This window comes from Myxine glutinosa, chromosome 7, assembly GCF_964187855.1.
Source record: "Myxine glutinosa chromosome 7, kmMyxGlut1.1, whole genome shotgun sequence".
Lineage (NCBI taxonomy): Eukaryota > Metazoa > Chordata > Myxini > Myxiniformes > Myxinidae > Myxine > Myxine glutinosa.
Genome location: NC_136267.1, coordinates 5,968,698 through 5,993,697, shown reverse-complemented (window position 1 = coordinate 5,993,697; position 25,000 = coordinate 5,968,698). Strand labels below are relative to the sequence as shown.

The 25,000-nt window shown below is 45.2% G+C and overlaps 1 protein-coding gene and 1 long non-coding RNA gene across 2 annotated transcripts in view; one reads left to right on the top strand and one right to left on the bottom strand.

Annotated features, from left to right (window-relative positions):
* LOC144892888 (uncharacterized) overlaps positions 1-25,000 on the bottom strand; it is a 194,833-nt gene that overhangs the window by 154,340 nt on the left and 15,493 nt on the right. The window lies entirely within an intron of this gene.
* Positions 22,382-25,000, top strand: part of LOC137415129 (uncharacterized) — a 4,575-nt gene continuing 1,956 nt past the window's right edge. The window contains exon 1 of the long non-coding RNA XR_010982004.2: positions 22,382-22,561. This is a non-coding gene — a long non-coding RNA (uncharacterized LOC137415129). The remainder of the gene's footprint in view (positions 22,562-25,000) is intronic.

Sequence of the window (25,000 nt, the reverse complement as noted above, 5' to 3'; positions counted from 1 at the left end):
GCCAGCAGCAGCAGCCTTCGCTGCCCTTGAGCTCACTCAACATCGCCATGAGCCACGAGGTGAAGCCCGGAAAAAGGGGGCGGAGCGCCAGGGAGAAGGTGTAGCCACGTCACCCAGCCGTCAAGGTGGGGCCGGTAAGCAATAACCAGCCAACGAGGGCTGGAGTGACATCGCTTGACAGGGCGTGGTTGGGGCCGGTGGAGCGATCGCTGGCTTGACTTGTAAAAGCCAGCACACAAAGCCCTTTGAGAGGATTCTCGTAGGAAGCTTGTGCTAAGAGGACTGTGCGGGGAGGACTTGGACAATTCACGCTTTGGCAAGAGGACTTTTACGGCGAGTGCATTGAGAGCCTTGATTGTATTGGCGTTTCGAGGCTTGGAACGGTATTCGTTTATTACGTACGCGGCTACAGCCAAGCCAGCCGATGGCGAATATTCCAGCCACGTGGATAAAACGCGGTAATAGCCTGCGAGTGATTAACCGCCAGAGCCCTCCCCTACCGTTTGCCCCGCAAGTAGCCCGGTGCATCCCAACGACACTGTACAAACTCCTCTCTGCTATTGGAATCCATCTTCACGGAACGAGCTGGGGACCGGAGAGAGAGAGCGGCACGGAGGCCATCCCTGGATGCACTGGGACCATCAACCTGTTCATCTGCAATCCCCGTGTGAGTGTCTGTGTATGAGACGGGCCCGTTTGTCTGGGGAGTAGAATAAGACTGTCTAAGGCTGCCCTGTGTACTTTTCCTTCCTCTTTCTTTCTTGTACATTCTTTTGTTTCCTCTTCTTCTTTTTGAACAAAATGTAATAAATTGCCCTGTTCTATCTGGTTTCTCCTTAATCCGATCGTCCTAGTCTTTTCTCCATTGGGTAAACGTGGCACGATGGCAACCGCTTAGAATCGGGTCTCGTCACTTGTTAACAGCACGGATCGCGGATCGCTACCCGCTCGGCGTTTCCATCAATATCCGTGATTCGGGCGGGAGTTATTCCCTCGTTTCCGGCCGGCGTTAGTACTTAGGTAGTAGCGAATCCCTAGGCCTAAAAACCCTACCTAACGCCACACCGGGAAGGACGTTATAACTTCCAGGGTCGCGTCGGCCAGATAAGAGGACAAGGGGATTAACCCCCTCTTGATAAGGGGAGAGCCGACGTCAGAGATCCGCAACAATTGGTGTCAGGAGTGGGATTTGGAACCCGAACCAAATTTTTTTATCTTGCGAAGAAATTTGGTCAAAATTACGAGCGGCAAAATTTTATTAGAAAACCAAATTAAATCGTGCCATGGATAGCCAAGGCGATCGGATGTCGATGGGGGTAGAAATAAATGAAGAATTAATAACCCAGGACCCCCAGGAAGAATTGGGCAAAGAGGGGAACATTGATAAGGGTGCGGCAGCTGGCATAGAAAATGGCGGCGCCTCGCACATGGCGGCAAGAGCCGAGCCCGCTGCACCAATGAATGTGGACTTTTTTATGGCACAATTGATGACATTTTTGACCCAGTGGGATGAAGAAAACAAAATGTATGCCCAGGGGATCAAATCCACCAGGGAAATTAACAAAATGGGTGTTCAAATGACTGAGGAACTAAAAGAAATGATGGCGGAGCCAAAGAGAGATATGAAAAAGCAGGGAAAGACATTGACCGCAGGTCGGGCGGGAAAGGCACAATGGTATGCGACGGGGTAGCGCGGCTTGAGGAGCGCGGGTTAAGCGAGCCTGAGCAAAGCACAGCCGGGTGGACCGGGGTAGAAATCGCGACACGAGGGATAGAAAAGCCGACGACCGCCGAAGTAGAAGGGAAAATTTTATTAGCGCCAGCGGTCGTCGAGCTGAATGAGGAAAAAGAAATTGAAATCAAAGAAATTATAGTTGCAATCGGGGTTCAGAAGACGGCGGACTTAGAAGAGCACTCGTGGGAGGAAAAGATGGAAAATGTGCAAAGTCCGTGTTCGCATCATGATGCCGTACTTCCTAACCCAAATTAAAGTTTGCAGCTGGAAGGGGAGTCCAAACTTTACTTTACATGGACTTCCAACAGGAAGGGGAGATGAGAGAAATCCATTCATAGTCCTTGAGCCAACCGGCCATTTTTTGAAGTGAATGCTCCGGGGGGGGGGGGGGGGGGGGGGAGTAATTCTCATTATGATTTTCCATTAGACCAATGTCTCAAGTGTCAGAAAAGGTGTGATGGACATCTGAGAACGGTAGCTTAGTGCCCGGATGGACGCCATCTTTGAAACCACCCAGCTCGAAAATGCCCATTTGGTGGGGTACATTGTTGCACGTGTATCTGGACTTCTATACTAGCTATCGATGTGCGGTTGACGACTAAATATACGTCCGATGTGTACCGTCTAAATAAAAAATAATATGAAGCATTTTGTTTTAGATTAATTATTATAAAAATCAATTATCGAAAAAAAATCATATATTTTTCAATATTTTATTATTAGACTTGTACTTTTTTTAGTGAAACAACACTGGTATGATTTTCCAAATTATGCATTGTGCTACACCGTTTATCTGTCTATAAAAATAACTCAAAAACTAAAACATATCATCCACCACGAGTGTACACAAAAAATATATGAAAAGGCATGCACTTTCCACAAACCGAAACTATGTCAGTTGGAATTTCCCGCCGATAATCAACCCACAGAACCCAGTGCCGAAAGTGACGTCAGTCTATTCTATATCTATATTCTATATTCTATATCTCAGTCTGAGATTTGTTGCGGTGACCTGATTAATTTCTGAGGGGGGGGGGGGGGGGGGTGGGTGGCTTAAGAACTAAAAGTGAACATGTTAGATGGCGCCACATACAACTCTATTATAGAGTTGTATTGTGGCGCCATCTAACATGTTCACTGACTTGGATGAGTATGTCTATGTAAGCTGGCGAGCTTTTCGGATATCGGAGTAATCTAACATCAGTCTTTTTGTTCTTTCAGCTGAGATGGCCGGTGTCGAGGCGAAACGGGCGAAGATTGAACCTGAGTCCGGAACGTGCATCCTGTGCAGCAAGAAGTCGCCACTCTCTGAACTAAGCAAGGCAGCGGGCAACAGTTCTTGGAAGACATTGTGTGACGCAGCCGCAGTTAGAAACTTTTATCCAATTCTAAAGCTAGTCCAAGAAGGCGCAGTTGAACTTCCTAATATTCCAATATTATACCATAGGGCTTGTAGATCAGACTTCACTCACAAAAACCACCTAGCTACTTTGACCAATGCAGCTAGAAGTTCTTCAGTTGATACTGGCGATGCGGTGCGACGGCGATCATCACGGGAAGAGACAGGATCAACTTCAACGGTCTACGATGATAAATGCATTTTTTGCCAGCGTGCTTCAAAATTCATAAAAGGCAGTCGTACCCGTGAAACAGTTGTCTTGGCTGTTGAACTTCGAGCAGATAAGACAATAAGAGATGCTGCGACAGCTCGCAATGATGAGAGAGTTTTGGCATTGACTACACGAGATATGGTTGCAGCTGAGGCTCACTACCACTTCTCCTGCTATAGAAACTACACACGGCCCCAAAAACCTCAAGTAGAAACTGACATTGAAGATAATATCGAGAAAAAAGAAATGATACGATGTATATTCAATTTCATTCGCACTGACTTGTTCTTGAACCCGAGGATTGTTCCAATAGTTGATGTTGCAACAGATATCCTGTCTTCAGATACATTTTCAGTTGATGTTCGTGACTCCATCAAGAAGAATCTGCAGCGCACATTACAAAGAGAGTTTGGAGAATCGCTCATCTTCTTCAATGTGAAACACCGTGTATACTTGATGCCCGATAATCTGACAAAGCGAGAGATTGCTGCAGAGTGCGTAAACCTGAAAGCAGAAGTGAAAGCATTTGAACGAACGGACGGTGAAAGTAACATTGTGCATGCAGCTACTTCACTGCGACACCAGATCAAAGATGCTCATTACAATGAACGTTGGCCGCCTCAGCCAGCAGAACTCACTTCAGATTACGTGAAGATACCAGATTCTCTTCGTGTATTTCTGCATACTTTGATTTGCGGGAGTGGGGGTAGCTCTGCGCGTGCCGACACACTGGTATGGTCGATGGCTCAAGATATCATCAATGCTTGACACCGGGGTACCATCAGAACATCGAAGCATGTCCTACTTCCGTGGGTCATGAAAACGCTCACCGGTAATACAGAGGTCATCAGAATATTGAATCGACTCGGGCACGGATGTTCGTACACAGTTCTGGAAGAAATCGAGACAGCGCTATGCATAGACAAATTAGCAAGTGTGGAGAAAGATACAGTACCACTTCCGTCACATGTGCACCCTTCGGTCCCGACTGTATTAGCATTCGATAACATCGACAGGCTAGAGGAATCGCTGAGTGGTGGCGGAACATCGCATCGCGTCAACGGTATCATCGTCCAACCGAAGTCGCAGTCGTGTTTGCCGCCCCAACCTCCATCGGCAGTATCCAAAGCAGATAAGAAGCGATCTATCCCGTCATCCAGCGATTTAGTTCCAATATACAGCGGTGGGAAACGAGAGGGCCCACCTGCAATCAAGCCTGCAGATCTTTCTGACACTCTTGCAGGCGCAACATCCCTTGCGCAGCGCCGAAATCACGTATGGATTATGACTCGCATGCTGGAACCATGCGACCAGACAATCAGTTCGTGGACTGGTTTCAACATCATGACTAGAGATCGTGTTCAGGTGACGGAAGATGTAGTTGGCTACCTGCCGACTATAAACGCGCCTGCCACAGATATGGCAACAGTGCAAGAAATCCTCAGAGAAGCTCTGAACATCATGTCATCACTTCAGCTTGAGCGTATACCGGTGGTGCTAGACCAGGCACTATTTGCTAAGGCGACCGAAATAGCATGGAAAGATGTCGATCGATATGGAAGAATCGTGCTCATGATGGGGAACTTCCATACCATCTGTAACTTCATGTCGAGCATTGGGAAAATGTTTGGAGATGCAGGCCTTCGGGATGTAGCTGTTGAGTCAGGAGTAATCGCTGAAGGTTCCATCAACAGGGTTCTGGAAGGCAAGCAATACAACCGTGCTGTGCGACTCCACAAGTTGATGTACGAGGCACTAATGCGCATCATTTGGAAGGGCTTCCAGGTGTGGATAGAAAGCAATCATCCTGACAAGGAACCCCAGATTCGAAGCACTGACCTCAAAATTCGCAGCATCAAGGAGGATGTTTGCCACGAGACTCTCGCTGCTGCTCTCGATGATGATTCATGTGTACAGAGCTTTGACATGTTCGCGAAATACCTACATTTTCTGCGAACCAAACATGGAGACCTGGCTCGCTTCTGGATAATGTATATTGATATGGTAGAGACCCTGCTGGGGTTGATTCGTGCGGATAGAGAAGGCGACTGGATGCTTCACTTGGCTTGTGTCAGAAGAGTGATCCCTTGGTGTTTCGCAATGAACAAGGTGAACTATGCTAGATATCTACCAGTGTACTATGCACAGATGACGCAACTCCACGAAACATGCCCCGAGTTGTACAGGCATTTCAATCAAGGCTACTTCTCCGTACAGCTTAGACCAGGGAATCCATTTGCCAGAATCGCTGTTGATCAGACAACAGAAGAAACAGTAAACAAAGATACGCAAACAGCTGGAGGAACACGAGGTTTTAGTCTTCGACAAGGGGCTGTGTCACGATACTATCTAACTGCAGAAAATCGGGCTACTGCACTGAGGCAACTACGAGAAACTATCCTTGTGAATGGCAGCGACACATCTCACGCCAAGCACCCTGACTTGTCTACTTCTCGCATCAAACGTGATGAGTCTGGCGTCACAGCTATCTGTGATCTACTGGAAAATGACTGGACCAATCCATTCGCCGATGATCCGTCATGTCTTCTCAGTATATCTACCGGAGCGGCTGCGAGGGAGGACGTTTCTAATGACCTACTCAACACCCTGCAAAAGGGGGAAGCGGCATATCAAAGCTTCCAGAAACGTCTTGAAGAGGGAACAGGCTTTCATGACACATTGAACAAGCTAAACTTGAAGACCTTTGGTAAGATCAAGCAGAAAGTTGTGAAGGGCACAAACAAGGAGATCGTCCTGAGAGCTGACAGACAACTGTTTGCCACCATGATACTCATCGCCAAGACAAGGAACCTCGACATGCAACTTGTCCTTTGTCACCCACTAGGGCCGTTACCATGGTCTTTGGCAAACGTTGATGGGTCAATGAAAAAAACGAACAAAGCTGCACTTGCGAAACACATGGAAGGTCTTGTGGAACCAGCCGAGAACGTTGACAAGCGAAGTGCAACAATAATTGATGCGATGGCTCTCATACAAAAGATGCATGGCGAGAACGACACGTTCGAAGAACTATCTGACCGCATCCTTGCTGCAGCGCTTCACGCTGGTCAAGGCAGTGAGCGCATCGATGTTGTCTTTGACACATACACAGAAGAATCCATCAAAGCAGCTGAGCGTGTGAACCACGGTTCAAATGAAGGCATCAGTTTCAGCGAGATCAGACCCGCACACAAAATCATGAACTGGCGGCGTCTCCTTGCTTGCAGCCAGACAAAGGAGAAACTGGTTGTGTTTCTGGCGGAGTCGTGGAAACATGAAACAAATCGCGAAAAGCTAGGCAACAGAACACTGTATGTCACCTGTGGTGAAAAATGTCTGGTACTGACCCGCGATAGGTGGAAGTTGGTGCAAGCACTCGAATGTAGCCACGAGGAAGCAGACACGCGTATGTTTCTCCACGCAAAGCACGCCGCTACCCACTACAAGACGATCATCTTAGTGGCAGATGACACCGACGTTCTGATCATCAGTCTTCATCTCAGCAGAACCATCGATAGTCAGCTCTTCATCAGACGAGGAACAAAGGTTCGAGTCAGAATGATCGACGTTGGAAAGTTGGCTGCGGTATTGGGGTCTGGAGTTTGCAGTGCATTGCCAGGGCTTCATGCATGGAGTGGGTGTGACACTGTGAGTGCTCTGGCTAGCCAAGGAAAGATAAAGGCTTTGAAGCTTGTGCAAGCGAATGAGCTGTATCTTCAAGCATTCACAGATCTGGGATCTTCGTGGAATGTACCAACAGACGTCTTCAATAGCATTCAGGCCTTCACGTGTCAGCTGTACGCCAAGAACACGAAGATCGTCGGTGTTAATTCGCTCCGTTATCACATGTTCTGTGCAAAGAAGGGCCAGATCGAATCTGGACAATTGCCGCCTTGTGAAGACTCCTTGATGCAGCATACGCTTAGGGCCAACTATCAGGCGGCTATCTGGCGACGCAGCCTTGAAAACCTACCAGACGTCCCAACACCATCAGCAGGACATGGTTGGGAACTCGATGATGGCGGTTCGCTCACAATCCGATGGATGGTGGGTCTACCAGCTCCAGATGTCGTCTTGAATCTCATCTCATGCACATGCAGAAGGACGTGTCGACCGTCAGATTGCTCCTGCATACTGAATGGGTTGAAGTGCACTGTTGTGTGTAAGCTGCAGGGATGCTCCAACATGGTGCAGGATGATGCTATCGTGGCTCAGGATGCCAATGACTCTGATGGCGACTCTGATGATTAACTTTGTGTGCACTGTATATTGTATAGCATATGTTGTTCTCTATTATAATGCAGGCCAAATTGCCTGAAAATCTTTATAGACAGATAAACGGTTTAGCAAAATGTATAATTTGGAAGATCATACCGGTGTTATTTGACTAAAACATGACATGTTCAATGATACCTCCGCTTGCTTATTAGGAATATACATCGTATGGTGTTAAAATCAGCTCCATACGTCTTTCCAAACTCTAGTAATGAATAATTAATATAATTGGCGGCCATTTTGAAATCCAAGATGGCCACCAAAGTGCAGATTTCCTATGTAACAATTTCCGCCTGCTTATTAGATATCGTATGGTGTTAAAATCCTCTCCGTACGACATTCCTAACTTGCGTTATCGTCAGAATAGATAATGCCAGCGGCGGCCTAAGTCATTTTATGCCTCTTTACATTTATTTGTTGTAAACTCGTGGTGGATGATATGTTTTAGTTTTTGAGTTATTTTTATAGACAGATAAACGGTGTAGCACAATGCATAATTTGGAAAATCATACCAGTGTTGTTTCACTAAAAAAAGTACAAGTCTAATAATAAAATATTGAAAAATATATGATTTTTTTTCGATAATTGATTTTTATAATAATTAATCTAAAACAAAATGCTTCATATTATTTTTTATTTAGACGGTACACATCGGACGTATATTTAGTCGTCAACCGCACATCGATAGCTAGTATAGAAGTCCAGATACACGTGCAACAATGTACCCCACCAAATGGGCATTTTCGAGCTGGGTGGTTTCAAAGATGGCGTCCATCCGGGCACTAAGCTACCGTTCTCAGATGTCCATCACACCTTTTCTGACACTTGAGACATTGGTCTAATGGAAAATCATAATGAGAATTACTCCCCCCGCCGGAACATTACTTTTGGTCTGGCTCAAGGACTATCAGGGCCACACGTTGACTACGACCAGAGAGGAAAGCCACAAGCCATGCATGGAGATTTCCATGGATACCATAGGAGTAGAGTTTGGTGAGCAGAGCTGGGTGCCAGACCGTATCGAAGGCACGTGATATGTCAAGGGAGACAGCTCTGATTTCCTGTTTGGCATTGAGGACCTCCATCCATTGTTGAGACAGGAGAAGCAGCATGTCCAGAGTAGAGTGACCTGGTCTGAATCCAAATTGATGATCAGAGATCAAGCCATTGGAGAAGAGGAAAGATTTCATATCCGAAGCAATGATGGATTCCATGACTTTGCTGATAATTGGGAGCAGGCTGATTGGTCTGTAGTTAAAAGGATCTGTTTTTGCACCTTTTTTGTGTAAAGCGGTAATGTTTGCTGATTTCCAGGATGCTGGCAGATGACCTTGAGCAAAAGATAGGGTGAAAAGAACAGAGAGAGGGTGAGATAGAGCGGCAGAGCAGGATTTTAGGACCCATGGGCTGATGCCGTCTGGTCCAGTTGCAGAATCAGAGTCGAGGTTAGACAAAAACTCCTCCACCTTGTCAGGAGAGAAGGACACAGAGTCCAGGAGCAGTTGGGTTCGACTGGGAAAGGTGGGAACAGAGAGAGATGGGTTTGGGACTAAAGATTTTGAGGCAAACACAGAGTTGAGGCATTCGGCTTTGTCACATGCGATGTCAACTGTGTGGCCATTTGAGGTAAGTGAGGGGATGGAGGGGGAACAAACACCAGAAACGGATTTGACCAGACGCCACCAGGATTTGGAGGAAGGAGACAGGTTTGAGTGTTCGTTCTTGAGTGAGGAGAGATAGTGCTTCCTGGCACTCCTGAGGGTAGACACACACTTTTAGGCGGAAATGAGGCATTGTGAATGGAAGTCCTTGTAGTGCTGGTGAGCAAATGAGGCAATGCTCGAGAGGAATGTGTGTGTGTGTGAAAGTGTATGAGTAGAGTATTGAGGATGTGTGTAATTGTGTTGAGGGAATGACTTGCATGGTGTGCAAGGGAGAACAATGAGTGGTATGGAATAAATGGTGTGGAGTAGATGGTGTGTGGAATGAGTGGTGTGGAGTGCATGGTGCGAAAGAGTGAATGGGGGGAGGATGGACCCCTTCAAGAGTACCCGGGGCGGGTAGTTTAAAGTTAGGTAGAGGGAGTAGGTAAATTGTTGGATATTGACATCTGTGGTGCGTGTAGTGGCAATGAAGTGCTTAGAGGGGTGCATAAGTGAAGTGGAATGGCTGGGCGTGTGGGCCTGTTAGTGCGTGTGGTTATTGAGCACTCCGCCACTGGTAGTCTGTCGGCCAGGTGAGGCTGCAGGTAGGCTCTGTGAGCCAGGTAGTGTTGTGTAGAGTTCAGCAGGGCCCGAGGATCCCAGGAGAGGACACGGGTAGCCCAATGCCAGAGAGGGCATCGAGGGGGTAAGCGCCAGGCAGGGCCTTCCCCAGGTAGATTAGGTTGAGGAGCTAGGCAAGCTCGGGTGGTGACGTTCAGTGGCGGAGGTGCGCAGGTAAGTACACCTGCTCGGAGAGCCACACGACCCAACCCCGAAATTGTGCGAGGGCACAGAGAGAAAAATGGGGGGAGTGAGACCCCAAAATTGGGAGAGCACCACAGTATGGACAATGGGAATTGGTTTTTAGAACCACATAGAATACAGTGGCCAATGGATTGGCAGGGCAAGACCCCGGGTAGTGTAAAGTGAGTTAATGTCAATTAGAAGATAGTTAGGAGAAAATCTCTTCACACCATCCACATCCACTCACCGAGGTGATAGGACTCCACACCAGGTTTTGTGAACGATTTGGAATGTAAGACGCATCTTGACGTGGGTGAGACATTGTGTTGATTCCATCTCTTCCTTCTTGGGAGGGATTGATAACGAATTTGGCATTAGGGGAGATATGGGGGACGAGACAGTAGAGACGAATTGGTAAATTTGTAAATTGTGTAAATATGGGGTAGGGGCAAGGGTAATGTAGGCTGACACGGGGGGGGGGGGGGGGCGGGTGACGTACGGCTAGGGATGAGCTTTCTCAGCTCGCTCGCCCACGCCCTTCATGTCGCATTACCTTGTATGATGTGTACCCTTGCGCCATTGCCTCCCGCTAACCTCTGCTTTGTCTTCCTTCCCCACTCATGGACCATGGTCTTTTGTGCGAGGGGAGTGTGCAGGTGCCTTGAATTGTGCGGCCGCACTCTTGCTGCCTGCACCCGGCTACCTGCCTGCCTGCCTGCAATGATACACCATATGGACCACACGTTCCGTGGCCTGGCACCTATGGACCACACGTTCTGTGGCCTGGCACCGATGGACCACACGTTCTGTGGCCTGGCACCGTTGCTGGGACAGACCTTTGCTGCCAGCAGTATCTGGCTTGCAGACCACTGTTTTAAGTGGCATCGATGCCATGCAGGCGGAACACCTGAGTTGTCCCTGCTGGCCATAAATAAAAAAGGCGGACGCGGTTTGTGCCCTTTTTTTTATTAACTAAAGAATATCAAGCAAGAAGATCAAGCCAAGATCCATCGGCCCAGCAGACAAGCACAAGACGTCATCATTTATAATAATTATTGAAATGTTTTTGTGCATTTTGGTGGTGGTGCTTTTCATGCATTTTTTTTATTATGGTGCATTTATTGTGCATATGGGTGTATGGTGTATTGGTGCAGTGCATTGCAATTGGCATTTCCTCTTCTCAAAAGTTCTGCTTTTTCCCACAAAAGACAGGTCCTGGGTTGTAGTTGTAAATAATTAGTAGTGTATTGTAAATAATGCTCCCCACCGGCTCAAATGTTTAGATTGAAAACCATTCCGTAATTCGGTTAATTGTGGGCATGAGTCAGTTAGGTAGGACACAACGCAGCAGGTGGGACATATCTAGTGTTAAAACTGTCGCACTCAGGGTGAGGTTAAATGTAGAGGGAAACTACACCTAAGTGTCACATGTAGATGTAAAAGATAGTCCTGACCCAGGTATCGATCGGCTCGGGGCAGAGCCTGGCAAAAGGAGGGGTGCAGTGTTCCGGTTTTGAGAACCCACACTTGCTTATAAATATCACATCATTAAAGGTTAAAGGCAGCACCCCATAGATAGGCCACAAGCAACATGTAGATCACCATAGGACGTCAGATATTTCTTAGTATGTGTATAGGTAAGGCCATTTTCCCAATAGTTGAATCTGCATTGCGTCAATCAAATAAGAGTAGGCCCTTTCGTTCATTTTGCAGCCTCCCTCCAAGCGACGCCATTAAGTGCACTCTCCAGTCTGTGCCCCATGGCCCCTCCCAATTTGGTACGCTCCTTGGCCAGCAGCAGCAGCCTCCGCTGCCCTTGAGCTCGCTCAACGCCGCCATGAGCCACGAGGTGAAGCCCGGAAAAAGGGGGCGGAGCACCAGGGAGAAGGTGTGGCCACGTCATCCAGCCGTCAGGGCGGGGCCGGTAAGCAATAACCAGCCAACCAGGGCTGGAGTGACATCGCCTGACAGGGCGTGGTTGGGGCTGGCGGAGCGATCGCTGGCTTGACTTATAAAAGCCAGCGCACAAAGCCCTTTGAGGAAGCCTCTCGTAGGAAGCTTGTGCTAAGAGGACTGTGCGGGGAGGACTTGGACAATTCACGCTTTGGCAAGAGGACCTTTACGGCGAGTGCATTGAGAGCCTTGATTGTATTGGCGTTTCGAGGCTTGGAACGGTATTCCTTTATTACGTACGCGGCTACAGCCAAGCCAGCCGATAGCGAATATTTCAGCCACATGGATAAAACGCGGTAATAGCCTGCGAGTGATTAACCGCCAGCGCCCTCCCCTACCGTTCGCCCCGCAAGTAGCCCGCTGCATCCCAACGACACCGTACGAACTCCTCTCTGCTATTGGAATCTATCTTCACGGTACGAGCTGGGGACCGGAGAGAGAGAGCGGCACGGAGGCCAGCCCTGGACACGCTGGGACCATCAACCTGTTCATCTGCAATCCCGTGTGAGTGTCTGTGTATGAGACGGGCCCGTTTGTCTGGGGAGTAGAATAAGACTGTCTAAGGCTGCCCTGTGTACTTTTCCTTCCTCTTTCTTTCTTGTACATTCTTTTGTTTCCTCTTCTTCTTCTTGTACAAAGTGTAATAAATTGCCCTGTTCTTTCTGGTTTCTCCTTAATCCGATCATCATAGTCTCTTCTCCATTGGGTAAACGTGGCACGATCGCAACCGCTTAGAATCGGGTCTAGTCACTTGTTAACAGCTCGGTTCGCGGATCGCTACCCGCTCGGCATTTCCATCAATATCCGTGATTCGGGCGGGAGTTATTCCCTCGTTTCCGGCCGGCGTTAGTACTTAGGTAGTAGCGAATCCCTAGGCCTAAAAACCCTACTTAACGCCGCGCCGGGAAGGACGTTATAACTTCCAGGGTCGCGTCGGCCAGATAAGAGGACAAGGGGATTAACCCCCTCTTGATAAGGGGAGAGCCGACGTCGGAGATCCGCAACAATATATATATATATATATATATATATATATATATATATATATATATATATATATATATATATATATATATATATATAATTATGATTCACCAAATGTCTGTCTGCCTGTCTGTCTGTCTGTCTGCTCCCAGGTACTGCAAAACGGCGGAACTGATTGCAACGAAATTTTGGGTGGGTAATCCTGGGACCCCCTGGAGTAAAATGGGCTATATTGTTTTTACAATTTTTTTTCCAATTTTTCCAATTTTCCAGTTTTTCCAAACACGATGGAATAATATTTACCGATATGAACAGTGATGTGGATTTTATTGAAATTCTACAAATAATGTTTAGATTTTGATGATTTACGTGTGATATGATTTAACGGATGTTTATATAAATCGTTTAAAATAAAAAAAAAGCCTTCAATTTCTGATATTGAACCTGAATGAACCTTTTCATTTGGGCCTCCCAATTGAAGCCCCGCCCATAGGTCGGGTACCGTTGCTGGTATGTATAATCTATCTATAATTCCAGTAATCTCTGTGTGTTTGTTTGTTTGTACGTTTGTCTGTGACCGCTGTTTCTCGACAACCACGGGTCCGATATACTTTAAACTTGCCAGGTATATTGCTGGGGACCCGAGGATGTGCCTTTTCAAGGTTTCATATTAATCGGACAATTACTTACCGAGCTATGTCCAAAAAACGATTCAACCAATCAGAGAGCAGCGAGCTATCGCGTGTGCCGAACGTGGCGGACACACTCTGCCTCGGATGGCACATTTGAGAGCGTATTCATTTATTTCACGTTTGCAAACTATGTTGCCGCTATGTTGGCGTTAAACTATGTTTTAAAACTAATAAAAACCATTTCATCTAAATAGAGGGGGGGGGGGGATTGTCACTGTACTCGCAAGCCGTTCGCCGTTCGCTTTGGCGTTGCGAATGAACCAACACATTTCATGAACCAAACCATTTCATGTAAAGCGTTCGCCGTTCGCTTTGGCGTTGCGAATGGACCAAAACATTTCATGGACCAAACCATTTCATGTAAATAGAGGGGGGGATATAATTTTAGATATAGATATAGTACGGGCATGCCCTAGTATGTATAATATGTATAATCTGTATAATATGTATAATATGTATAATTTGTATATATGGATTTATATATGTATATGTATATATGTATAATGTATATGTACATAACACGCACCGGAACCGTGTGCTCATATTCTCAGAACAAAACTGCGTTGAGGACATCGCATTAAACATTCCATGCATGTCAACTTACAAGGCAATACTATCGAAGGTATTCACTCAGTCTAGACATGGCTGCGTGTCCGCGTGTCTTGAACCCGCTCAACTTTTGACCCTGAACTTTACCACCCAACTCTATTGTGATTGGCGAGGCCGCCGTGTATTCATCTACCGGGGCCGCTTGTATTCTCTCCAGGCCTTTTACGGCGCCACGTTTTGTCATAACTTGGCCATTGTGAGCTTCACCAGTTTGGGAGAACAGACCAAACAGACAAAATGTGAAAATGGCGTCCGCAGGGTGCGGCAGCACTGACAAACGGTTTAAAACCACCGCAGAGTCCTTAAAAAGGGGCACACGGTCTTTTCCGTGCACCTCGCATTGTGTGTCAATCCCAAATCCCAATCACCGTGTATCATGTACTGTGCAGTGTATTGTAGTGCGCCATGTGCTGTGCACCATGTACCGTGCAGTAGAGTGTAGTGTACAATGTGCCGTGCAGTGTAGTGTGCCATGTGCCGTGCATTGTGTCATGTGCCATGCCGTGCAGTGTGCCATGTGCTGTGCATTGTGCCGTGCATTGTGCCATGAGCTGTGCATTGTGCCATGTGCCGAACATTGTGACATGTGTTGTGCATTATATGCCGTGCAGTGTGCCGTGTGCTGTGCATTGTGCCGTGCATTGTGCCATGAGCTGAGCATTATGTACCGTGCAGTGTGCCATGTGCTGTGCATTGTGCCATGTGCCGAACATTGTGACATGTGCTGTGCATTATGTGCCGTGCCGTGTGCTGTGCATTGTGCCGTGCATTGTGCCATGAACTGAGCATTATGTACCGTGCATTGTGCCATGAACTGAGCATTATGTACCGTGCAGTGTGCCATGAACTGAGCATTATGTACCGTGCATTGTGCCATGAACTGAGCATTATGTACCGTGCATTGTGCCATGAACTGAGCATTATGTACCGTGCATTGTGCCATGAACTGAGCATTATGTACCGTGCATTGTGCCATGAACTGAGCATTATGTTCCGTGCAGTGTGCCATGTGCTGTGCATTGTGCCATGTGCCGAACATTGTGACATGTGCTGTGCATTATGTGCCGTGCCGTGTGCTGTGCATTGTGCCATGAACTGAGCATTATGTACCGTGCATTGTGCCATGAACTGAGCATTATGTACCGTGCAGTGTGCCGTGTGCTGTGCATTGTGCCATGTGCCGTGCATTGTGCCATGTACTGTGCATTGTGCCATATACTGTGCATTATGTACCGTGCAGTGTAGTGTGCCATGTGCTGTGCACTATGTACCGTGCAGTGTAGTGTGGCACGTGCTGTGCATTATGTACCGTGCAGTGTAGTGTGGCATGTGCTGTGCATTGTGTACCGTGCAGTGACATGTGCCTTGCTTGCACCATGTACCACGCAGCTTGTGCACAGTACACGGTGAATGATGCACAGCACATGAACCATGCACTGTACTGTGCACCGTATCGATTACCGTAAACTCGCCTTTGTCACAGAAAATGTTCGCATCGAGTTCTGTTCAGACAATGTCCGCGTGTGTGTCACGGTGCGTGCACGAGACGCGTCCCCATCGAGCCTTTGTACGTGACGTGTGAAAATCCGAGCGCAAGAAACTGGCGACGCCTCGTGAGCGACGCAGATATTTGATATGAAGCGAGCACGAGGCTCATATAAAGGATGAGACACCATGCATCTCCCATTGACATTCATGTCAACAAAGGGAAGAGGAGCAGCACGAGGGCGATGGCAACAACAACAACAACAACAACATCACATGTGAGGGCAATCGACACAAATATGAACGTGTCTGAGAACTTGCACATAGACGATGCACCATTTGTACAAGCACTTCGTCAACCAATCATCTTATGTGCATCATTTTGACATTCGAGTGGTGGGCGTACAAACTGTGTCGATGTACACGGTGCTGCGGCACATGAGACTGGCTGTGTACAGGCAGATGGTAGATGTGTACCGCAAGACAACCCTGAAGTACAAGCAGATAATACCTATAGCTATGTATACAAGCATAAAGTGTACATAACAGGCAGACAATACCGACCTAACAACAAATCAGACGGTTCCAATGCACACGTAGACAATGTTGATGCGTACAAATCAAACAGAGTTCGTACGTGTATAAAAGGAAAAAAACAGTGCAGATGTATCGGGCAGACAGTGTTGATGTTACAGTGCACATTTACAGAACAGTGACAATGTACAAGCAGACAAAGCCTGGGTGTACAACCAGGCATCTGAGTATTCCAGGTAAACAAGGGAACTGCAGATGTATAGACAGTGTCGTTGTTTACAAACCAGGAAAGTTGATGGCACAGTGTATATTTCGAGAATGTGTCCATGTACACTGTACAGACAATCTTTATGTACATACAAAAATTACCGATGCACAGGCAGATGTGAGTGATTTCAGACATAGACATTTCTAATTAATACAAATAGGGCAGATCCACAGACAGCCTGTGCCGATGTGTATGCAGACAGCCTGCGCCGATGTGTATGCAGACAGCCTGTGCCGATGTGTATGCAGACAGCCTGCGCCGATGTGTATGCAGACAGCCTGCGCCGATGTGTATGCAGACAGCCTGTGCCGATGTGTATGCAGACAGCCTGTGCCGATGTGTATGCAGGCAGCCTGTGCCGATGTGTATGCAGACAGCCTGTGCCGATGTGTATGCAGACAGCCTGTGCCGATGTGTATGCAGACAGCCTGCGCCGATGTGTATGCAGACAGCCTGCGCCGATGTGTATGCAGACAGCCTGTGCCGATGTGTATGCAGACAGCCTGTGCCGATGTGTATGCAGACAGCCTGCGCCGATGTGTATGCAGACAGCCTGTGCCGATGTGTATGCAGACAGCCTGTGCCGATGTGTATGCAGACAGCCTGCGCCGATGTGTATGCAGACAGCCTGTGCCGATGTGTATGCAGACAGCCTGCGCCGATGTGTATGCAGACAGCCTGCGCCGATGTGTATGCAGACAGCCTGCGCCGATGTGTATGCAGACAGTCTGCGCCGATGTGTATGCAGACAGCCTGTGCCGATGTGTATGCAGACAGCCTGCGCCGATGTGTATGCAGACAGCCTGTGCCGATGTGTATGCAGACAGCCTGTGCCGATGTGTATGCAGACAGCCTGTGCCGATGTGTATGCAGGCAGCCTGCGCCGATGTGTATGCAGACAGCTTGCGCCGATGTGTATGCAGACAGCCTGTGCCGATGTGTATGCAGACAGCCTGTGCCGATGTGTATGCAGACAGCCTGTGCCGATGTGTATGCAGGCAGCCTGTGCCGATGTGTATGCAGACAGCCTGTGCCGATGTGTATGCAGGCAGCCTGTGCCGATGTGTATGCAGACAGCCTGTGCCGATGTGTATGCAGACAGCCTGCGCCGATGTGTATGCAGACAGCCTGCGCCGATGTGTATGCAGACAGCCTTGCTGAACTAAGCAAACAAGCAGCAGCAACGATTCATACAAATAAACGGTCCCGTTTTTACAGGTCGATATACAATCAGATAAAGATGACGTCACAACAGTACGTATTGCCCCATGCACGTGAAGCGAAATTCGGGGTTAACCAACGGCCTCACTTCTGTCTGTCCGTCCGTTCACAAATGTTAGTTCATGATTGAGGAACAATTTGATTTCAATCGAATGTTATATTTTGACCACGAATCAGAAAACGAGTCTGTAGTTTCACTTTGACTGAACTCATCCCGATGTGCCATTGTACACAGTGGTACAGGCAGACATGAGACTAGCTGTGTACAGGCAAGGCAAATACAATTAATATTTCTAGTTGACAGATTGATTGTATCGATGTACAAGCAGACAGGCCCTATATATGGTGAAGGTTAGGGTTAGGGTTGTTAGGGTTAGGGTTAGGGTTAGGGTTGTTAGGGTTGTTAGGGTTAGGGTTAGGGTTAGGGTTAGGGTTGTTAGGGTTAGGGTTAGGGTTAGGGTTAGGGTTGTTAGGGTTAGGGTTAGGGTTGTTAGGGTTAGGGTTGTTAGGGTTAGGGTTGTTAGGGTTAGGGTTGTTAGGGTTAGGGTTTTTAGAGTTAGGGTTAGGGTTAGGGTTAGGGTTAGGGTTAGGGTTAGGGTTGTTAGGGTTAGGGTTAGGGTTAGGGTTGTTAGGGTTAGGGTTGTTAGGGTTAGGGTTGTTAGGGTTAGGGTTGTTAGGGTTAGGGTTGTTAGGGTTAGGGTTGTTAGGGTTAGGGTTTTTAGAGTTAGGGTTGTTAGGGTTAGGGTTGTTAGGGTTAGGGTTGTTAGGGTTAGGGTTGTTAGGGTTAGGGTTGTTAGGGTTAGGGTTAGGGTTGTTAGGGTTAGGGTTGTTAGGGTTAGGGTTGTTAGGGTTAGGGTTGTTAGGGTTAGGGTTTTTAGAGTTAGGGTTGTTAGGGTTAGGGTTGTTAGGGTTAGGGTTGTTAGGGTTAGGGTTGTTAGGGTTAGGGTTTTTAGAGTTAGGGTTGTTAGGGTTAGGGTTTTTAGAGTTAGGGTTGTTAGGGTTAGGATTGTTAGGGTTAGGGTTGTTAGGGTTAGGGTTGTTAGGGTTGTTAGGGTTAGGGTTAGGGTTAGGGTTAGGGTTGTTAGGGTTAGGGTTAGGGTTGTTAGGGTTAGGGTTGTTAGGGTTAGGGTTGTTAGGGTTAGGGTTGTTAGGGTTAGGGTTTTTAGAGTTAGGGTTGTTAGGGTTAGGGTTGTTAGGGTTAGGGTTGTTAGGGTTAGGGTTGTTAGGGTTAGGGTTTTTAAGAGTTACGGTTGTTAGGGTTAGGATTGTTAGGGTAGGGAACCAGACATTCCTGATGTGTACAATCAACCATCCCTGTATACAAACGATTGCAGACAGACGATCATGTTGTATACATGAACGGTGCATATACATATGTGTTTGCATTTGCATATGTGCATATATATGCATATAGTGTGAGTGTGTTGTGTATTTGTGTGTGTTTGTTTGTGTGTATGTGCATGTGTGTGTTTTTGTTTGAGTGTATGTGTGTATGTTTTTGATTGTGTGTGTGTATGTTTTTGATTGTGTGTGTGTGTGTAAATTGTTGATGATGTAAAGGTAGGTGGTTATTCTGTACACAAGGTCGATGCATCTGCATAAGTATATATATTTACATATCATTGATGTATCTATGTATATATCTATCTCTATCTCTCTCTCTCTCTCTCTCTCTCTCTCTCTCTCTCTCTCTCTCTCTCTCTGTCTCTCTCTCTCTCTCTCTGTCTCTCTCTATCTATGTATGTCTCTCTCTCTGTGTCTCTCTCTCTGTGTCTCTCTCTCTGTGTCTCTCTCTCTGTGTCTCTCTCTCTGTGTCTCTCTCTGTGTCTCTGTCTCTCTCTATGTCTCTCTCTCTCCATATATCTATCTATCTATCTATCTCTCTCTCTCTCTCTCTCTCTCTCTCTCTCTCTCTCTCTCTCTCTCTCTCTCTCTGTCTCTCTCTCTCGATGTCTCTCTCTCTACATCTGTCTCTGTCTCTCTCTCTACATCTCTCTCTCTCTACATCTCTCTCTCTCTCTGCATCTGTCTCTGTCTCTCTCTCTCTCTAGAGGTACACACACTCGCCCAAGCTGTCTATCCTGGGTTCAAACCCCGACTCGGCTATAAACTGTCATTCCGGTGTTTCACAGGCTGAGCGAGGCATCAATGTATGTGCTGTCCCTCGGATAGACGTTAAACTGTCCTGTCTGCCGCCATTGGTTGGGGAGAACGACAGACATCGCACGGTGCCCTTCGTGAAGAGGAGGCGTGTTATTGCCGGCACCCTCAACAAATGGCAAGTTGCTGCCCTAATCACTGCTGGGATGGGGATGGCAAACCTTCCAGCATGTGCTTGTGCTTGGGCAAAACCGAGAAAGTGCTTGGGCAAAACCAACGCTCTCTAACAGAATATGGTACATCGGATCAGAGTTTTACAGGCAGTCATTGCCGAGGTACAAGCAGAGGGTACCGACAAGTACGAACAGAACGGTCCTATCTACAGTCAGACATTGTCCGCTAGTACTGTACAAAGAGTGATTTATAGGCTGCAGATGTCCATGCCTGGATAACGACTGTATTCACCTCTCAGCTGACATTTTAATTTTTCCTTATAACACCCACGAGTTTTGGACATGTCGATGTATCCCTCAAATGTGACGGTATACATGAGTAAGAGTAAGACAATGTGAGTACCATGTTCAACTCCTGCACACAGGAGGATTCAGTTCGAGATGAGATTGAAAATAATCCGTTTATCAGAATCGTCGGTGAGAATTGACAATCGTGTACATCATGTACGTCTGTACTTGTGCACAAACAAGCTTTGTCTTTCATTTGAACTCAACCTCCTGCTGTCGTAATTGCCACCAAACAGTCATCGAGATGTACAACTGATGATCGACAAGTGCGTAGCCTCAACACCGATCTCAAGAATGCTCGTTGAAGGAATAAAATAGTTGTTAATAGTCAATGGAAAGGTTGAGTAAAGATTTCGGTAAATTGTAGAACGAAGCAGTTTCAATAATGTCAGCAATTGCCTTGTGTGTCTTGGATGTCGGGACTTGGATTTTGGTGAAACTGTTTTAAAACAGTTTAAGGACTTCATTGTGCAAGGCTCTCGGGTGTGGTTTGTTTACATTTCTCTCACGCAAACTAATGTCAAAAACCGTGTGTGTGTATGTGGATGTGACGTCCCTGTGTATGTCACCCGTGTGTGTGTGTGTGTGTGTGTCATGTGTGTCATGTCTGTGTGTTGTGTCATATCTGTGTGTTGTGTCATGTCTGTGTGTTGGGTCATGTCTGTGTGTTGGGTCATGTCTGTGTGTTGGGTCATGTCTGTGTGTTGGGTAATGTCTGTGTGTTGTGTCATGTCTGTGTCTCGTGCCGCCTCTGTGTGTCATATCTGTGTCTGTGTGCGTCATATCTGTGTGTTGTGTGTGTGTGTGTTGTGTCATGTCTGTGTGTCGTGCCGCCTCTTTGTGTGTGTCGTTCCTGTGTGTGTCATATCTGTGTCTGTATGTGTCATATCTGTGTTTGTGTGCATGTGTGCCATATCTGTGTGCGTTTTTGTCATATCTGTTGTGTGTCATATCTGTGTGTGTCGTATCTGTTGTGTGTCATATCTGTGTGTGTGTCTCATATGTTGTCCTTGCTTGTGTGTGTGTGTGTGTGTCATTTGTGTCACCTCTATGTGTGTGTCGTCCCTGTGTGTGTGTGTGTGTGTGTGTGTGTATGTCATGTCTGTACGTGTCATCCCTGTGTGTGTCATATGTCACTCCTGTGTCGCATCTGTGAGTGCCGTCCATGTGTGTCATGTTGGTGTATTTTTTTCACGCCTTCTTACTAAAATGCAAGTAAATATTTTGTCATAAAATCCTAAACGTTTGACAGTGTGATCATAGATGTATCAACTCCTTGTAAAATAACTCGGAATAGCTTTACCCAAGATATCACCTTCAGTTTGAAATGTGGCCCATTGTTTTAAACAATAATGAATTTGCCTAAACTGATTTCCAACACTATTTATTGAACAAAACCTGAGCAGATTTGTGGGACAATCAAAGGACGGACGTGAGAATAAAAGAACCACCTGGGCAGACTCTCTCAAGTTTTATCAACAAGTTGATGTGTCCACCTTTAGGGAAATACACGACGGCCGGTCTCCGTTTATTAAAATCGCTCATCGATTGTGATGTCATAATTCTACACGACATTGTAAACGCTCACCCAGGATACAAAGCCTGGCGATCGACCCGTCTGTCGTGATTATGAAATGGCGCACGTACAATAACAGAAAATAACTCGCTCTATGCACACTGGCGCATGGCTGTAGCTGTGGGTTCATGACGAACCCCTGTTGATTCATTTATATGCCCCGCTTTCCGCTTGCCTTCTGTTACGGATAACACGGCAATAATGGCGGGCACAGCAGCTCGGTGCGACGGGGCAAGCTACAGAGGAAGCTCGTCGGACCGACCCCACCATAAAACTTTACACACGTCACGTGACAGTAGCCAGCCACTCAGCACACTTCCAACGAGGCAGCAAGAAGCCGTAAAACTTAAAAGACACAAAGTATAAATTAATTTACGACCCCCCCTAATGATACCTGCTAGCATTTGGCCGCACAAAAGCCCTGTGAACCTGCGGGAATGGCAGAAGAATGGACTGGCCCTCGGAACGGCCCTACGACGGTCTTGAACACTCTCCATGAGGAAGATCCTTCTGCAATGGGTCGACGATGCTCAACGTCCGGGCGCGTGCAGGTACGTACGGACTTTGTGCGCTCGTGCCGCGCGTTCACCAGAGTCGCCTGTACGAACCGTACGGGCCTTTTCGGATCGGTCCGACGCGCTCGCCATGTTTAAACTAAAAGGTCCGCTTCCCTGGAAGCATGCAAGTCACGATTGGTCAAAGTATTACTGAAGTTATTGTCGTTTGTGACGTTAGCAACAACTTGGCTAGGAGTAGCGTTGCACTAACCACCAGGTCACAAATTATTGTCGTTTGTGACGTTAGCAACAAGTGTGCTGGGGTTGCACTAACCACCAGGTCACAAATTATTGTCATTTGTGACGTTAGCAACAAATGTGCTAGGGTTGCACTAACGTAGTACAACCCTATTCCTCGCCAAGTTGTTGCTAACGTTACAAAGGACAAAAACGCTTGACCTGGTGGTTAGTGCAACCCTAGCACATTTGTTGCTAACGTCACAAATGACAATAATTTGTGACCTGGTGGTTAGTGCAACCCCAGCACATTTGTTGCTAACGTCACAAATGGCAATAATTTGTGACCTGGTGGTTAGTGCAACCCTATTCCTAGCCAAGTTGTTGCTAACATTACAAAGGACAAAAACTCTTGACCTGGTGGTTAGTGCAAGCGTAGCACACTTGTTGCTAACTTCACAAAGGACAAAAACTCTTGACCTGGTGGTTAGTGCAACCCTAGCACATTTGTTGCTAACGTCACAAATGACAATAATTTGTGACCTGGTCACCAGGTCACAAATTATTGTCGTTTGTGACGTTAGCAACAAGTGTGCTCGGGTTGCACTAACCACCAGGTCACGGAATCTATGATCGTCGCACACACCGTTCGTATCCATTGGAAGGTACGTCGTACGTGACTGGTCGAGGACAAAAACGAGTGTCACAGTTAGAAAAATACAGTAATCGAGGCAAGCTGTGATGATGAAAGTATGAGTATTCCGTGTAAGGGAATTGAAGTGACAGAGACACAGGATACACATGGACACGTAAACACACACATTTTATATACTATTGTATATGGACTTTTATCAGGGTTTAAAACGTGTATGACCTAAAAAGTAACACAGCATGAAAAATAAACAATTGAATACATCTTTACTGAGAGAGCACAATCATACTTCCCAGGTTAGGACCTTTATTATAAATGTATATGTATCAATTGACAAATTCATGTCGAGTCTTGTTTGGGCTTTGACTCAAACTGAGTGATTTTAGTGATACTGATTAATTTCCCGGCAGGAAAAAATAATAATAAACCACCACCTCAAATATATATATATTACCAGTGTGTATATGTATTTTGAGGTCACGTATGTATTTGCGTATGTTTTGAGAACATGCTCTGGTCCACGCAGCACAGTTTGATGGGATTTTCTGATCTTGGTTTTGTTATATGTGATAGGTTTGTTTTAAAAGGACATATCATATATATATATATATATATACAGTATAATATACATGCAGTATATACTGTGTGTATATATATATATATACATATAGTATACATATATATATATATATATATATATATATATATATATATATACATTATACATATATATATATACATAACATATATATATACATATACATATATATACATATACATATATATACATATACATATATATACATATATATATATACATATACATATATACATATTAATATATATATTACATATAATATATACATATATACATATATATACATATATACATATATACATATATAATATATATACATATATATATACATATATACCATATATACATATATATATACATATATACATATATATATATATATATACATATATATACATATATATATACATATATATATCTATATATACATATATCATATATATATACATATATATATATATATATATACATATATATATATATATATATATATATATATATATATATATATATATAATATATATATATATATATATATATATATACTATATATATATATATATATAATATATATATATATATATATATATATATATATATATATATATATATATATATATATATATATAGATATATATATATATATATATATATAGTATATATATATATATATATATATATATGTATATAGTATATATATATATATATATATATATATATATATGTATATATATATATATATATATATATATATATATATATATATATATACTATATATATACATATATATATATATATAGATATAGTACATATATATATATATAATTATATATATATTATATATATATATATATATATATATATAATATATATATATATATATAGTACTATCATATATATATATATATAATATTATATATTATATAGTATATAGCTATATTGTATGTTATCTATATATTCTACTAATGTAATATATACATAGATACATATATATATATATATATA